The 15,809-nt window shown below is 38.3% G+C and overlaps 1 pseudogene; it reads left to right on the forward strand.

Moving 5' to 3' along the window:
- Window positions 1-876: 876 nt before the first annotated feature.
- On the forward strand, window positions 877-13,490 carry LOC122650942 (annotated as a pseudogene).
- Window positions 13,491-15,809: the final 2,319 nt, after the last annotated feature.

The following is a 15,809-nucleotide window of genomic DNA, read 5'->3' on the forward strand; positions in this document are numbered from 1 at the left end:
AGACCTCACTTCTTGAGGCGGAGTCTTATGTCCCCTCCAAGCCAACTGCGCTAACCCCTTGAAGTTAGGTATCTGAAATATTCTTTATCTCTCTGACTATCTTAATTTTGCTATCCACCCATTGGCCATTGCTTGAAGGGACTCACTCCTATTGATTAATCATTATATTTCCTAATTCAAATAAATGAATAAATATATAAAAAATACAATATAAATAATCCAAAACATATCAAAGGATTACAGAATCACTACTTAATACATTTTCATGGAATAAAGGCTCTTATCTCCCAATTGGAAGAAACTTAGGCAATGTTTGGTATGCATTATTGGAATGCATTCTAGTTCGATTTTGCATTCTCGGATGAGAAAAACAGTTGTTTTTATTGAACTAGAATGCATTCCAAGAATACATACCAAACACAGCCTTAGAGACACACGTACCGTACACCTCTAAAGGAAAAATATTAGGGTGAAAGGTTCCTTGATCATAATGTATTTATCTTGTCAGCACATGTATTTACAGCTACTAGAGAGAGAGATAGAGGGGAAAGAAATGGGAGAGGGAGGGAAAGAGATGTTTTATGGTACAAGGACAACCTAACCTTATGGGTTCATCATGAACCCAGCTGGATGGACCCAAATGTTAGTTTTCTACAAATCGGGACCATTCTTGAGCAAAGAGATGAAACGAGAAAGGATGACACAACTCATGAGATTCCAAACCTGAAGACGGTCGACTCTTTAAAGAATTCGGTGGTGTTCTTCTCCATAATAATAGTTAGAGTTTCTATCTTAATCCATTTGGTGAAGTAATCGATGACGACGATCATGAGTTTTGACAAGAAAAAAATAAAAGAATTATGATCTCTTAGGAAAATGCCCTTTGCCGGCAAAAAACTGGCCAACTATGCTAAAAGGTGAGTTTCCTATTCAAGAAAACTTTTTCACTCATTTTCAATGGAAATCAAACTGGAGGTCTTAATTTCTATTGGTGGTGGGAATTGAAGTATGAAGTCCAAAGAAATAATTCCCATGATTCCTAGGTTGTCGAATTGACTAAAATGAAAATAGACAAATTACAGCTGTGTGGTACTTGAGACTTAAAAAAGTAGAGAATAGGTTGCGTTTGGTTGTCTAGACTCTAGAGAGTTTTTTTTGATGAAAGGTTCATTATTTGACTAATGTGATTGAAATCTTCAAAATAGGTAGTGAAGTGAAGGAGGTCTTACTCTTTTTCTTGCACTTTACAACCAAATCTCAGTGTGGGAAAATGTAATTTTTTCGTTTGGTTTTGGTAACATCACGAAAAGGACTGTGAGTGTGATTCATTTTCCATACGGATAAGGTACACAAAGATCTTTTTGGTACAGTTACTTAAAATGGGAAGATGGAAAATAAAAATTATTTTTCTGATTTTGTTATTTAACTGTAAAAGTTTGAAGGTTAACATTTCTTTTTCTTCCACTTTGCATTCACCACCTCTTATTTAACTATTACTTTCATACACTCTTTCACACTCTTTTCAAAACTAAACATAACAACTCAAATATGACTACCCTTAAGAGCAGATCAAAGAATTTTGAAAATGATTTGGCATCAACTTATCAGACTAATATCGATTCCAAAAACCCATTTTGAAGTCGATCATATATATAGCAAACAACCGCTTGGTTGATTGATTGGTGGTTTACCAATTGGAGCGGATACCCCCAGGACCCCCTGCCCCTTGGTAGTGGTTAGATATCTCTTGCAGTCGGAGTCGGTAGTTAAAGTCCCATTGGGCAAATAGGTAAGATAGACCAAAAAGAAAAGATCATATATGAACTATTTTTTTGGGTGAATAAATAGTATAATTCATTACCAAAGAAAAGAAAGGGGGGGGGGGGGAGGGAGGGAGAGAGAGAGAGAGAGAGAGAGAGAGCGTACAAGGGCACAAAGCCACAAACAAATTACAAGACCCACCTGGGAGGAGGCTAAGCCTGTAAAATCCAAAGCCCACATGGGCAAAAACCCAGATAAGAAAGCCTAAGAAACACAAAAGCCCATAAGAGCTTAGAAGCCCAACAGAAAGAGAAGGGCAGCCAAGTCAATTCCAGATAGGGAACCTCAAACCCTAAACTAACAATCTCAGCTCAGCTTGGACCAGCCGCCAAGACGAAAAACAAAGCATCACCGACAAACAAACAGCCGCTGCAGAGGGGCGCTAGTGTCACACCCCCATCCCTGAACCACGGGGAATGCAACTGGAGCGTACCAATACGCTCTCTAACCACCAGAATCACCGATGCGTACCCAAGACTAACTCATTCACAACGACAAATAATAGGTAAAAGGAAAGGATTAATATTAATAACATCGAGTTAGCGAAGCTAGGTGATAGCATATAAAATATTGTCTATTCAAATTTACCCCTTCATATTAATGGGTTCTAATCGGGATCTATGTATTATCACCGTATAATAAATACACTTATCAAGAAAGGAATAAAAGAATACACCTTTGAATCGAGAAAATAGTTTATCAAAGTGTAACAAAAGATGGCCACGACCAAGAATCATGTTCCTCGTGGAACACATCTCACTGATAGCACTCCGGTCCATGATCCTCATACTCGAAGTCCACCACTCTTCATGACCTTCATCGGAGTCTTGAACTCCGTGCCGTCATGCTCGAATGTACCGCATCAACTAAAAATATGTTTCCTCGAGGAGTGAGCTCCAATCGAGCCCAATGAGTGGCTAAGCCACACAAGCATACACAATAATAATAATGAATGGGGTTGATTGCAAACCATACATGATGGCGGATACCAAGGTGTCCCATACCACCAAGGTAGACCGTACATCACATACAATTTACAATCATACTACATGAATGAATGATGATGTATAGTTTTATTGTTATCCACCTAACACACAACTAAGTCGGGTATAGTACTATAGCAACACCTTAGGTAGCATCCCGACATCGGTACCATAACGGATGGTATACGGCGATGACAAACCGAGTCGCTGGAAGCTCTTGTACGGTCTCCACCAAGAGATATACGCAAACCCCGAGTCAAATCCGTCCTGGCGTTCGGCCCAAAATACGGTTGGCGCCCGAACTTCCGGGTGGGTATACCCGAATAACGGTCGGAACCCATGGATTTGACCGACACCTAACCCCGTCGGTAAGGGTCATAGTCTTGGGTAAACATTTATCCTAGCCAAGATTCACCTATTGTATGAGTGAGGTACGCATGTGCATAGGCGAGGCCGAGTCCATAGATACCGAAATACGGTCGGCGGCTATCCTCTCGCCCCTCTAGCCCATACGTGCGTATACAAGTACGAGATGTGAATACAAGAAGCGATCGGTCGGTCACCATCCCGTTTCCACCTAATGCAACAGACAACTCTAATGCAATTTCAAGTACGGCAATCTCAAGCCAGCACCCACCGGCACTTGGATCCCGCCAAGCCCTAGATCTACATGCCATGAGTGAGTCCATATTATGGAATCTTCAGTCCAAGACCAACCTAAGCACCGAGTCCCATAACTAAATCCAACACCATTCGCACCATAGTGCGTAAAATAAATAATATCGCAAGACAAGAATGTAAAGTCCTATCAACATCTAAACATTTATATCGTCCTATATCTTACTAATAATTATATATTATAGCACACATGCATGAATGACATTCGCAAGACACGACACACAAACATTCCATAAATTAAGGCGTTTGCTTAACTCACTCACCTTGATTCTCATCAATCGCAAGATGCAGAGCTCTTCAAATCGCGTTCGATGCCAAGTACACTGTCCCACGTACTAATACGCCCCGAGCGGTCAGTCAACCTAAAAGAGAGTGTACAACGTGGGGAGAGATTAGTGCCTTAGGGCTAGAAGAGTTGGGCCCCATAAGTTATCAAACAAGGCTAAAATAGGGGACCGGCACATACAAGCAAGGCTATATCATGTGCTGTCCATGTGCCTGTCCCTCTCGGACTTTCCCACCAGCAGATCTAGGTTCTCGGGACCGGCACTTGCATGTGCCTGTCCATGTGCCTGTCCCTCTCGGACCTCCCACCGAGATCTTTCTCAGACTGGCACTTGCATGTGCCTGTCCATCCGCTGTCCTCTCGGACCTCCCACCGGCGAGATCTTTCTCGGATCGGCACTTGCATGTACTGTCCATGTGCCTGTCCCTCTCGGACTTCCCACTAGCGAGATCTAGTTTCTCGGGGTGGCACTTGCATGTGCCTGTCCATGTGCCGATCTTCTTGTTCATGCCATTCCGAGAATGGTTTTGTAGCCCCAAAGTCTTGGGCTAAAATGGGGTATTCTTAGGGGTTTTTAGGGGTCTCTTTGGCCATGAGAACAACTCCAACCAAGGTGCCATAGCACATACCCAACATGGGTTTGTAAACCCCATGATCGATTAGGTTTTTCTCCATTAAAATACATATGGAAAGAAAACTCATGGGTTTGGGTATTGGGGTTTTGAAAGGGGCTTTAATCAATGTTATTTAACAACCCACAAACCACACCTCTATGGTCTTCCATGAGGGTTGGTGAAACCCATAAATGGAGGTGAATCCCCAACTTAGGGTTCATAAATGGAGAAAGGGTGAAAGGGGTTCAAGGTAGGATTAGGTGTCTTTATAACTAAGCTTCAAAGATTAGCCATTAATGGCCTTTCCATTAGGGTAGATGAAGCACTCATGGCTCATAAGTCCAAACCCTAGGTCTATAAATTAGGAAGTGAGAGAGAGAGAGAGAGAGAGAATGCTCACCAATGTAGGAGAGTAAGCTTGGGTTCCACCTCTCTTCCTTCTTCTTCTTCTTCTTTCGTTCCTTCTTCCTTCTTCTTCTTCTTCTTTTTCTTCTTCTTCTTTCTTTCCTTCTCTCCTTTCCTCTCCACGATTTAGGTTTTCTATTGTGAGGTGAATAGTGGATTGACCCCTATTTACCTCACTTTAGTCTTAAGTCATGTTTGGTTGTCTTAGGTCTTTAGGTCCATTTTAAGTTATTGGGCCCATTATACTACTAGGCCCATAATATGATTAGAAGGAACATCAGGTCCTAAGCCCATTCTAGTATTTATACTCATGAGTTATTAGGATATTAACTTACTCCCAATCATCTATAAGTGGGAACGGGTACACCGGGCAGGCGAGGCGGATCCTCGAAATAAGGAAATGCTAGGAATGCACCCTCGAAGACAAACTTTCCCCTATCTCTGCCGATGTACCTATCCTCGGCGACTTCTCTAGAGTCACGGTCAACAATCTTGTGGGATGGCTTGAGTATCATGGTCCATAGTTCACGAGCGTACTCGCTCCCGGTTCTACATAAAGGTTCAAACCAGACCGGTGGTCGATCGAATTTTAAACCGGGTTTTGGGCACGGATTTATGACTAGCCTTGTGGAGGACCACGGCCAAGCTTGAAGTAGGCCAAGCGAAGGTGGCAGCCACGTTGGAGAGGCACCGGCCTTGCAGAGGGCAACGGCAAAGCGGCTGCCGATCGAGCATAGCTTGTAGAGAGCAGACTATGCAGCTGGCAGAAACATGACATTAGCCGAGCAAGCTAGGCGGATCAAATAGAAGACTGTCCGAGAAGGGCTTGCGGCCAAGCAACTGCAGTCCATGTGGGTAGGCGACGAGCAAAATTTTCCATGGTATGTGAAGTATTCTTTCATCTTTAACTATCTTAATTTTGCTAACCACCCATTGGCCATTGCTTGAAGGGACTCCCATTGATTAAACATTATATTTCCTAATTCAAATAAATAAATAAATGAATTAAAATACAAAATACAAAATAAACAATTCAAAACATATCAAAGGATTACAGAATCACTATTTAATCCATTTTCATGGAATAAAGGCTCTTATCTCCCAACTGGGAGAAACTTTGGCAGTGTTTGGTATGCATTATTGGAATGCATTATAAGTCTATTTCGCATTCTCGGACAATAAAAATAGTTGTTTTATCATCCGAGAATGCAAAATCGAACTAGAATGCATATCAATAATACATACCAAACATAGCCTTAGAGACCATACACCTCTAAAGGAAAAATATTAGGGTGAAAGACTGAAAGGTTCCTTGATCATAATGTATTTATCTTTTTCGCACATATATTTACAGCTACTAGAGAGAGAGATGGAGGAGAAAGAAATGGGGGAGGGAGGGAAAGGAATGTTTTATGGTACAAGGACAACCTAAACTTATGCAGATGAACCCAGCTGAGTGGACCCAAATGTTAGTGTCCTACAAAAAGGGACCACTCCTGAGCAAAAAGATGAAAAGAGAAAGGATGACACAACTCATGAGTTTCCAAACCTGAAGACGGTCAACTCTTTAAAGAACTGGGTGGTGTTCTTCTCCATTATAATGGCTAGAGTTTCTGCCTTAATCCATTTGATAAAGTAATTGATGACGACAATCACGAGTTTTGGCAAGATAAGATCAAAAGATTCAAGCATGTGATCTCTTAGGCTTTCTTTGGTATGTTTTTTATTTTTGATTTTAATCAATTTAACAAAAATCATTTATGAAAATCATTTTTGGTTAAAACATAAAAATCGTTTAGTAACCATTATACAGAATAGATTGTAGACAAAGAAATATTTTTGGCATACCTATGTGCATAATAGTTTTTTGAAATGGATGGTGGAGAGATGCCACCTTTACCCATCTTCCTTCCAAAACAGAAACCAGAACCGAGTTCTTGGGTATCAATCTCTTGGAATTTTCCTTATTTCATTTTGGGATTTTAGGTTTTGATCACTTTTTGCAAATCAAAATTGAATTAAAACTGTTCATTTCCACCCAAGATCTCATTTTTATTGTCAGCGACAGGCTCAAGTTCCTCGACCAACAGAAACTCGACGGTTTTCCGGCAAATGCTGACCTCTCACGGTGCTTTCTTGTCGGCAATAGTGCCAGGGGAATCTGGCCCACCACGCCGCATGCAGAGAGCCGGAAAGGCTGGATTACGGCAGGTGAGGGTGATCGGACAAATATCGATACAATTGTTCTTCGGCGGTGAGGTTATAAGGTCAAGAAGAGAATCTTCGTTAACATTGTTGAATATGTTCTCCTCTTCCTCTAGCAATTCATAGTGAACCGTTGACGCTAACCAAACAAAGCTTTTTTTTTTCTTTTTCTTTTTGGAGTTTTTTGTGTCTTGTTTTGGATTTTTCTCCATTTTTTCCTTCCATGCCCCAATAATTTTTTGGTTTGGGGATTGGAATTGTAACTTTGAAAGTTTGTTTCTGGGCGTTATTGCGCTGATTGTTGTAAAGTGTTGTAAAGATGTTTTGAGAATTTCAGGCCCTCTTTTCCCTCCACCTCTTTATCAGCCAAACAGGTCCGATTACGTTGATGGTTTCATTGATGAGAGATCCTTTTTGAGAAAGGGAGGAGGTAATTAATAGATTCTAAACTAAATTCTGCGTTTTTGTTACACTTCTGAATTCTGATCCGTAGAGTTAATTATCGGGAGCAGTAGTATTTCTTGAGATCAGATTGAAGAAGATGCCCATCGTGTCGTTGGCTATGACAAATTGGCTGTGGAAGGCGTTCTTGCCTGAAGGAGAGGTGAACGCGACGGGGCCGAGGGCGGTGGATATAAGTGGAATGGAGTATCCAGAGACAGTGGTGGTGGTGGGAGGATTTGATCCGTTGCAGGATAGGCAGAGAGAGTTCTATAAATGGCTTAAGAGATCTGGGAAAGAAGTGAAGCCGATAGAGTATCCAAACGCAGTTCATGGGTTTTATTTGTTTCCTGAAATACCTGAATCTTCTCAGTTTATGAATGAGGTCACTGAAGAAGAAGAAGAAGAAGAAGAAGAAGAAGAAGAAGAAGAAGAAGAAGAAGAAGAAGAAGGTCATTTCTGATTAAACAAGGAAATGACGTTCTTACTTTTCTATTTTGAGCCCTGTGAACACGTGCTCATTAAAGTCTCCGAATAAATGGTCAAAAGTGATTTTTGCCCAAAAACCATAAATGGCGTGGGATCTATTTTTGATTTTTGGTTTTTTTTTAATCGTTTTTAAATAGAAACAGACTCTATAAATGATATCAAATGCAACCAAAAATATTTTTTGAGGTAAAAATAAAAAATAAAAACTATACCAAAGATAACTTTAGGAAAATGTACTCTACCGGCAAAAAAACTGGCCAACTATGCTAGAAGGTGAGTTTCCTATTCAAGAAAAATTTTTCACTCGATCCAAATTCAATCAAACTCCTCAGCTTTAGCTGGAGGTCTTAATTTCTATTGGTGGTGGGAATTGAAGCATGAAGTCCAAAGAAATAATTCCCATGATTCCAAGGTTGAGAATAGGTTGCGTTTGGTTGTCTAGACTCTATAGAGTTTGTGAAAGATTTCATTATTTGACTAATATGATTGAAACCTTCAAAATAGGTTAGTGAAGTGAAGGAGGTCCTACTCTTTTTCTTGCACTTTACAACCAAATATCAGTGTGGGAAAATGTAATTTTTTCGTTTGGTTTTGGTAACATCACGAAAAGGATTGTGAGTGTGATGAATTTAGCTCGTCTTCAGGGAGGCGTGCGCCTAGGGTGTTGCCAGGGGGCATCCAGCGGTTGAGCTATGCCGCACACATCTCGGTGCATGCCTAGAGATGTGTACGGTACAGCCCAACGGTTGGCAGCGCCCTAGGCGTTCCCTGCTCCCTGGAGACGATCCTGATCCGAGTGTGACTCATTTTCTATACGAATAAGATACACATAATCTTTTTGATACAGTTACCTAAAATGGGAAAATGAAAAATAAAAATAATTTTTCTGATTTTATTATTTAACTATTACTTTCATACACTCTTTCACACTCTTTTCAAATCTAAACAGAACAAACCAAATATGACTACCCTTAGAGCAGATCAAAGAATTTTGAAAATTATTTGGCATCAACTTATCAGACTAATATCGATTCCAAAAACCCATTTTGAAGTCGATCATATATATAGCAAACAATCGTTTGATCGATTGGTTGGCGATTTGCCAATTGGAGTGCATGTCCCCACGAGTCCACAAACCCCTTCCCCTTAGTAGTGGTTAGATATTTCATGCAGTCGGTAGTTAAAATCCATTGGGCAAATAGATAAAATAGACAACAAAAAAAAAAACAGATCATATATGAACTTAAATCTTCATTTGCTCACTCTTTTTTTAAACTTCTATTAGTCAATGAAATAACAAAAGATTAATAAAACTTACTTCTTGTAGCTAGAGCTATAAGACTTTAGAATTTTGTTTAAGTGAATATAAGACTTTAGAATAAAAGATTTCAAGAAATCAAATATCTATGAAAATGATTGCTTCTTCTTCTTGAATCTATTTTCTATGATTCTAACTAATTTCCAGTGATTCTCAACTAATTCTGATTTGACATGAATTGAGATTAATGGAGGTCGATCCCATGTCTAATTCATAGTTGGAAAACTTGGTTTTGATTGGGGCGAGTCACCTGAGTCGAGTCAAAATTTTGGAAAATCTAATCAAGAGTCGTGTAGACTAGATTAAGGTAAAAAATTACAAGTCTCGGTCATAAATCGTCCGAGTCAAATCAAACTCAATAGTTTTACCCGAATCATGACAAATTTGAGAAGTTCTGTCGTTATTACTGAGTTGAGTAAAATAGTAATCCATATTTTAAAACAGTAAGAAACCCTCAACTCCTCGACTCTCTTCTCTTGTTCAATATTATTAACTCAAAATGCATTGATATGCGATATCTTGATTTTTTTTCTTCTCATTTTATACTAATTTATACATCTTTATTAGGACCAAGTTTCCCTCCACCTATAGAGGACAGTTCACCCACCAAGGTTCAAAAACCCCTATAGGGTTTTAGTATATTCTTAGAATTCCCTCTTGACACCCCCTCCTGCCTTCTGCCGCCCACGGTGAATGGGATCCCATTCACCATGCGTGGAGGAAAATTCGGTCCTATTTATTATACAAAAAACATAAGGAAAAACGTGACTCGTCTTGACCAAGCTCGACAAGGTTGAGTCATTAGGTTTTTTTGAAAGACAAATCAAATCAGAAAACCTGATTTTTCAATTATGATCTACTTCGAATATTTAAAACCTTGAGGTAGAAGGGTGGTTCAATTGACTTTATGGGTCGTGGTAGACCTTATCAAGAGAATTCCTTATGGTATGTCATGTTATATTTCCTAGCCTCATAATAAGAGAACCCTTATTTATGAATTGAGCTCCTCTCCAGGGACCCAACACGTCTAGGGTGTATCTAATCGTTGGATTGTGCCGCACACATCTCTAGGTATACACCGAAGATGATTTATGCCATTTATGATTTATCACCACCTTTTATGCTTCATCTGCCAATATCATTGTGTCTCTACTCTCTAATGGTCTCTGTTGCTTACACTTCAACATCCAATGTCTCCAACCACATTAAATCATTAATGGTTATCACTCTCACACTCTTAATCTCTTAACCAACAACCCCTTTAAGATCATTAAAACAAAAATTATGTCAGTTTCAAATAAAACGTGGGCACTGTACAGCTAATGAGAAGTAATTGCAAGGAATATATATGATGTTGATCGAATGACTACAACTTTTGGATTGGTTTTCTGAGACTATTTGGCTATTGCTTATGTTAAGGGAGGGTATGTTTTTTGGACCACTTTAGCTGTATTGCTAAAACTCTTGTTATATGAGATGATGGACTAGGTATTTATTGCACAAGCTGTCAATAACTTTCATAAAAAAGAGAGGCAAAGAAGAGCACTTCATTGGGTGGTTTTGAGAGACCCAATGGACCACATACTTAAGGCTCCATAGTGACACCTACTTAGGCTCCAACTTGCCATGTGGTCGACATTAGTGAATGCATGTGATATATAATAAGACCTTATACTTACTTTCATTTTTTCGTAAGTTGTTTTCTTTGTTAATGGTCATGTCGAAGGTAGAAAAGTAATTTATCGTAAGTTAATTTTTGTTTTTCATCTAGGAATGTCTAGACGTAAATTTTGTATCAGTTTTCTAGTATAATATAATTTGTTGACCTTTAGCCCCTTCCCTTCCTAAAAAATGTCAATCTATATAAAATGAAAGGGAAAAAGAAGGTTGTTTGGTTGCATATATAGCCATTATGCCTCTTATAAAATAAAAAATCTCATCCATGTATTTGTCCTTGTGAACACTCTCATTTGCTTCCATGCTGGTGTAGGGGCTATATGACCAGACATCGATCAGTTGCCCAAAATGAAATTAGTATATTTTTGTAATTAGGAAAAGGTTCTCTAAGCCACCGGTGTAAGAGAACTATCATATTTAGTAATAATACATTTTAGATATAATTTTTATTTTACTTTTCTATTTCAAGTTTTTTTTTTTGTGTGTGCTACCTACAATGGGGTCAGATAGAGACCCACAAGGGGCCACTAGGAGGCCCAATGGGCCACAATTATCTAGTATAATTAATATCCAAGGGACTTGGATGTAAAAGTAAAGTGAAATTTATTAATTAAACACATAATGATTTAGATTTGGTGATATACTCATGTGGGGTGATGATCAAAAGTTTCTTTTTTAGGTTTGAAATTTTGGATTTTCCTTTCAACTAAATAGAGCCTTTTTTAGTAACAAAAAAAATCAGATCAACTACATAATTGGGCCATAACCACAACTCTCCAATTTTGCTATTTATATTATGGGCAAGAGATCGTTGTCTAATCGTATAATGATAACACCAATGTGGGAGGGGGGGGGGGGCAATAAGAGTACACACAGGGGCATCAACATAGATGAGATTTTTTATTATATGGGAGGGGGGGAGGGAGATCGTGTAATGTTCTATTTCCCTTCTATTATAATGTACATGGTCATGTAGTGCTCGTGAGGTCAAAGAGGAGTGTCGTTTGCGGTTCCGTCGATTGTTTTGCAGAAGGAAGGATTAAGTCCATTAGAGATTTCTTATGATCACCAGTGGCCAAGCTTTCACAAGATCAACTCAATGGCTGAGACTTTCTAGGTTTACTCAAGAACCTCCCAAAAATAATGAGGATTGAATTTAAATGTTGTTAGTTAGGTCTCTCCTTCACTTCTCAATTATAATGCTTTTAATCATAAGTTTGAGCTCCACAGATGCCCAATTTCCAGCATCAGAAGATTGGTTCAATTGTCATTGTAAGTTTGTTAGTTTGAGTGATCGATTGTTAGAATAATATAAAGAAAGAAAGAAAAGAAATCTTAACTTGGGATATATTTCAAAAATTAGGATATTTGTATAACAAACATGTATAAGTACAATGAATAAGCACATAAACATAAGTGTTTATATTTTACCAAAATTAAAAAAATTATATATTCAGAAAATTTTCAATTAATTCCACACCTATTTGAAGAAAATACATATTTATTAACAAGAAATTCAAATATAAACAATATTATTTTTTAAAAATTAATAAGTAAATAATAAGGGGTGAAAACTCTAACCCCTAGGAGATGTGTACTTGGTTTCGGGAGGAAATCAAACATTAAATTATGGGAATAAAAAGATCTCCACCATGTACACTAAGTGTTCACCTTCTGCTTCTGATAGCAATTTTTTTTTTATTCATTTTCCCTATCCTTTCTGATCATAGTGGGTTTCCTATTGATGATACCATTCTACACATTGCCATTGATGTGGTAACGTGAGGAACCCTCCCCCGTTAATTTATTGTTGCTAGTATTAGAATAATTAATCTTTTATCAATAATTATTTGATTGACCAGATCTAATTATGAAAAACCAATCAATTCATATACGATTCAATAATTAAGATTCATAAAGCAAAAGCAAATAAAATCTTCTAACATACTTACTATGGCCAAAGATAAATCATTTATATTTGTCTTCCAATTTTATTGTTTTTCATAAATGTCACATTAACTTTCAAATCTCTTTATTCTACAACATACATGCACCATCCATAAAATTTTCTTACTCTATCTATGAATAGTCAATTCACTCATTTTCATAACTAAAGAACAAAATGTACTACAGATCTAAAATAATTGATCTAATTTTCTTCTAGCTTCTTGCTTGGATCATCCATGGACGTAGAAACTATTTTGGTCATTTACACATTTTATATATGCTTGATTACTACAACTCTACAAGTGGCGGCAATGCTCAAATCTTGATACTTGACCCTCCTTAATAGAATAAGGTACAAGTTGGGTATGTCGTTACCTTTTGGTAAACTATTGGCATGCACCAATCACATATAATACACAAGAGGGTAAGGGAGTCTTTTCCAAAAGGGGAGGAGAGAGGATGACACATGTTTGGCACCCTAGTGATATAAATGCTCAAACCTTTTCCCATTAAAATCATTTCAAAGAAAAAGTTTTTATTATTATTATTATTTTTTTTTTGACTTACAGGTGGGGAAAATCTCTGGTTTGGTAAATGTAATTTCACCAATGGATTTAAAAGAATAGTCTAAATTTGTCATATGTCAAATTTCATATTCAAAATTCAAAACATATACTCTTTCATGCCTGACCATCACATGTAGTTCGTTCACCATCTCCTTAGTCCTAGGGTTTTCGATGATTTTGTTTTAGGAATAAGTTTCTCTCCACTGCGTGCTGAATATGAATATTTTCAGCCACTTTGGCTGAATTGATACCTTCATTCACCGTGGGTTGAAGAAAACTCGAATCCTTTGTTTTATGTACAGACAAATCCACTTGAGCTGAAAACTTGATATGCTCTGTGGACAAATACCTTACAAACTAGTTTTTTACAAAATTTCAGTCCCATCCAACCTACCATGTACTAGTTACGAACCACATGTTTGAAAACAAGATTGCTTCCACTATGGTACCCCCACACTCATGATGGGTCGGTCCCATTGGACATGGGTGATCACCCAATCATGTGCAATTTAACATTATACCTCACAAATTATAACTATCATAACTAATACTCACTATAAGTTTGATTGCTTATTTACAAGAGAAAGTTTGATTACTTATTTACTCACATCAGATGCTTGACATCCTGTTATTCCCCTTACCCCCCTCACACCCTACCCCCAAGCCGCTCATCCTTGAGTTGGGACGCCACCTTCGATCATTCCCTTGGGGTGCCATCGTAGTGGCCTATGTGCCTCGACAGGATTGCCAAAAACCACAAAAAAAAAAAAAAAAAAAAAAAAAAAAACAATTTGAAATCCGTAGAGGTGGATCTTAATTTTCCACCAATTATTCATGAGGAAAATAATTGCCCAACGTATGTGTTTTATGACATTATCCCCTAAATCTGATGGGGAAAAAAACACATTAGATTAAAAAACTTACCATTATATTAGATTTACAAGATTATTGAGCCAATGATCTATGGGGATTTATAGTTGTGCCCTTTTATTCTCATTTTACAAGTGAAGCATCTGATTCTTATTGGTCTAGATTAGAATCATATCGGAATCCAAGGACAATGACAATGTTGGTGGCTACTAGTGCAATAGAGCCCTGGTCCAAGTCCAGGGAGAGGTCGTATGTTCAACTCTCCCCTCCATTGAATGCCAACCTACCTCTAGTGGTCAATGTCTCTTGAGTCTTGACGGCTACTCTAATCCAAGTTTAAAAATCTTGGCTGGAAACGAAACTAATCAAAAGTTTCATGCCCTAATAGACTAGTAATCCAAACCAAACAGAACCTTAGATTATTCACGTGCAGCTAAATACTAAATTAGTTGATTGTAGGTCAAAGACTTACTTTTTCCCAAAAAATAAATTTAGTATATTAATCCCACATTTTTTTTTACTAGAATATTAATCCCACACTCCCACTTAATAATATATTAATAAAATAAAAGGGAAAGAGATGGGTATGGATAGGGGTGTCAATGGGCCGGTTCGGGCCGGTTTTGGTTTGGGCTTTTCGATTTCGATGTGATTTTTATAGAAACTGAAACCAAACCATTAAGAAATGTTCGGTTTCGGTGCGGTTTCGGTTTCGGTGCGATTTGGTTTCGTGTCGATTTCGATTTATGATAACGGGTTGATATCGGTTTGGATTCGATTTGGTACAGGTTTTATATAACTAGTAAGGTCCGGTTAGTGCTAATTTTTCTTCTCTTTCTCTTTTAAGTACATAAAATATTTCAAATACAATGCATCTTTGTATCCTATGTCTTATGGCCTATGGTTACAATTGGTTGGGTAATCACTAACAAATGATATGAGATAAAGTGAGAAACTATCACAACACATTTAGGGGGCAATGGGGCATTAGGCATTTATTGATTTACTTATTTATCGGGTTAGGTCGATTCGGTTTGGGTTCGGGCCTAACGGTTCGGACTATCGGTGCACCGTCGGGCTAACCCAAACCAAACCAAACCGTTTGCCACTCTGGATCCACAAACCGAACCCGAACCATTAAGAGTTTGGTCCTGTGTGGTCCGGACTCGTTCGGGTTGGTTCGGGCCGGTTTCATCGATTCGGATTGGATATTGACACCCCTAGGTATGGAGTTCAGATCTGCTAGCATCTTATGGCTTATGTGTCCATCTCTCACTTTCTCCCTTTGTAATGATTCCTTTACCCCTAAAATGAAGGAGGAGAGAAATACACAGAAAAAGATTCTATCTAGCCTTGGTGGGAGTTGGAGCGTCCAACTCTGTTAAACAACAGTAAAAACAGAGGTGGGATAGTCATTTCACAGATGGGTCCCACTTAAATCCCACACGTGAAATGACCACACACTTGTTTTTTGGGTGATTTTCAAGCGTTAACCGTCCACCTCCCGCC

The sequence above is a fragment of the Telopea speciosissima genome, chromosome 2 (genome assembly GCF_018873765.1).
Source record: "Telopea speciosissima isolate NSW1024214 ecotype Mountain lineage chromosome 2, Tspe_v1, whole genome shotgun sequence".
Lineage (NCBI taxonomy): Eukaryota > Viridiplantae > Streptophyta > Magnoliopsida > Proteales > Proteaceae > Telopea > Telopea speciosissima.